This window comes from Punica granatum, chromosome 8, assembly GCF_007655135.1.
Source record: "Punica granatum isolate Tunisia-2019 chromosome 8, ASM765513v2, whole genome shotgun sequence".
In the NCBI taxonomy this organism is placed as follows: domain Eukaryota; kingdom Viridiplantae; phylum Streptophyta; class Magnoliopsida; order Myrtales; family Lythraceae; genus Punica; species Punica granatum.
In genome coordinates, this window is record NC_045134.1 from 18,306,613 (window position 1) to 18,309,688 (window position 3,076).

Sequence of the window (3,076 nt, forward strand, 5' to 3'; positions counted from 1 at the left end):
ATGGATTCCGACTTAAGTCTTGAGTGTTTTGCTTGGTTTTTGGGTGGTTCTTGCTTGCTGCGATTTTGCTGAAGTTCTTGGGAGGTTGAGAGCATTTGTTTGAGTGAGAAATGCTAGAGAGAGAGTGCTTGAAGGTCCATCCTTAAGTTAATGACATTTGGACAATATATAGGAAAGCTTAAATGCAAGATTAGTGAAGAAAAGTGCAATTAGGGCCATGGATTAGTGGAATCCGAATTTCTTAAGGAAATATCAAGCTCAATCCTCATCCATTGCATTAATGGAGAAGAGATAAGAGCATTGATGGCTTGGATGGGAAGTTGGAGTGTTGAATTGAAACACTTAGATATTTTGCAAAAGCAAGACAAAGGCAAGTTGTCTTCTTGGCTTGAAGAAGAAGATGACAAGAGAGGGGTGGTTCTTCTTGTCTTTGGCAAGGGGAAGAAGGTCCCGTGGGTCCCACATGAGATTGGAGGTGAATCGGGAATGCTCGGATGTCGATCGGTTACGTGTTCGAGTTTCATGACTTGAAAGAACGTTGTATCGACAATGTGCGCGAGAAAACGATCCCGATAAGCCCAAGATTGTCAATTTTCGTGGAAGAATGCTTCGGGTGCGTACGAGGCTCGGAAGCCGTTTTTGCCCGTTCTGGGTGACCGGATCGAAGTTAACCGCTTCTGACAGCATATCTTGTGTCTACATCTCACGTTGGTCATTTTGACTTGAATTGTCAGACAACGTGAACAATTGACCCTTAAGCCGGTAATGCAAATGTGAAGCCGGAGACGTCCTAAGAGTCCGAAGTTGGATTTTTCAGATTGCTTTCTGAGTTTCTTGGGCGATCTGGAGATTATTGTGATCTCTGTTTGCCGGTATTGGGCCTCTAAGGATATGAAAAGTGCATCTGAGACCCTTAAAGCACTGCTCGAGGGGTCTAGATGAGTTGTGTGATTCATTCCGACGATTCCACATTGAGCCTTGAGAAGGCTAGCATTGTGTAAGGTAAGCATCCGGCGTCAAGTTTCCCCAAAGAGGACCTCCGGATATGGATCTCCACTGAAAATGGCATTTTGTGCTCCTCTGAGGTTACTCGGGAAATCGTGAAGGGTTTTGCTGTCTGTTTTGCCCAATTGCGAATGTCCGCTGGAGTTTTCAGGGTAATGTAGTGTGAACTTCATTTGCCGTAACTCCATCAGACCAGTCTCCAGTTATGCTCTTCCGAAGAGGGGTATGCCCGTTTTGTGGCTCGGAAGTCATTCAGGGTGTCTGTATGGCTTTCAAAAGACAATCTGAAGCACTGCTCGTGATCTGTATGATTGTGGGGTATGGCCGCATCTAATATTTGGAATTAACTTTTCTCCGAGAAACCGGCATTTTTAGACTTCCACTAAAAAGTTGTCTGTATACAAAAAGTGGTTCTGTATAGAGCAGATGATTTGCGAAATGCGTTTGAAGACACTTTTCATTTGTTTGGCATCGATGTGGATTTTTGAAGTCTAATGTTGGCTATCTTCCGACGGTCGAGCGAATTATCGGAAAATAGGACTGTCCATGTGGTAAACTGGAAATGTCGATTTTGAACATTGTTGAGCTCTCTAGTCACTTTGTTGCCCTTTGGTGACCCCTAGAGTCCTTCTGTCGTGTGTACATGTCATCTGCTTGATTTTGCCGACTTGAGGATGAATAGTGATTTCCTACTCTATTGAGCCGTTTTTCTGTATTCTGCTCAAGTCATGGCTTGGATCATTGCTGATGATGTAATTTAAATCGGTGAGCCAAAATGGGGTGCTGACAGATAACACAGATTTTGACTTGTTATTATCATATGATAACAAATAATATAATTAAAATGGATATGTATGCAAGTAGTATATTGGCTTTGAACAAATCAATAATGTGCACAATATGGCTGAATTATCGCTAGTCGTATAGTGCTCGACTATTTGTTAAGGGTTGCACGCGTCTATGCAAGATAGATCGATATGGGCACAAGATCATTGCACGGTAGGTCCTACCAAGAGTGCTAGAAAGTTATTTCGCTTGAACTTCGCGATCCACTCTTTCGCTGCCGCGTGGCGTTTGGGTTGCCAAGCGTGTGAAGGTGTTGTCCCAAGATGTGAGTAAGGGTGAAAGCACCAGTCGTCCTCACCGGACTAAAGCGTTGCACCATGGTCCCTAAGGTCCGTAGGATTAACTGGCGACTAGGTTTCGATGATGATGATGTCAGTCGGGAGGTTGTAGAGTTGTGTAGACGATATCAAGGCTTTGAGGGTTAAGCTGCTTAGATTCTCCCAAGCGTGCACGTGATGTGCTGCCCAATTTTTGTATGATGACGGCCAGGAAGTCGGTTTATGTGACGTTGAGACGGCTCAGAAGTCGGTCTACTAGATAGTGGTCACGGCTCTTAGAAAATCTATGAAGGTTTGTCTCGGCTGAGAGTCACCGAAACGGTGAACTTTGGCTACGACTTAAGGGAGGCCCTGGAGATGTCTCTCGGCTGGGAATCTGAAAAGGATGAGATTCAACTAGGAGCCTTGACTCAAATGGATTGCCTCCTTGTAGGCGGGTCTCGGTTGGAGGCAGTTGAAAGGTAGAATCAAGGCCCTGAAGCCGATCGCAGAATGAGAAGATCACGGTCCCCGAAAGGTCTGTGAAGGTAGCGGCTCTTAGCTAGTGTACGAAAATGATGAGTTAGGGCCGGAAGCCTTGACTTGATGAAAACCATTCTTAGCTTGGAAGCATTGGAACGGGTAGAAAGGATAAAGCCGATGGGATCGGCAGGGTGCTCCAAAAAGCTATTGCATTGTAGGTAAAGGTGAAGTGTGTGACAAGATAGGTATGTAAGGTATGAGGCGTTGAGTCATTGAGACATTGTATTGAAATGTGCAGGATATGTACGGTACGTTGCGGGAACGTAAAGATACGATAAAAGTAAAGATATATTGGCGTTGAGCCGGTGAAAATGCTTAAATGTATTGGTATTGAAAGGATGTGGGGTGTTGAGCCAGTTTGTGTGTGTCGCGGAGAGAGTTACAATGAATGACCTAACTAACTCTTATAGGCCAGACTTAGGAGA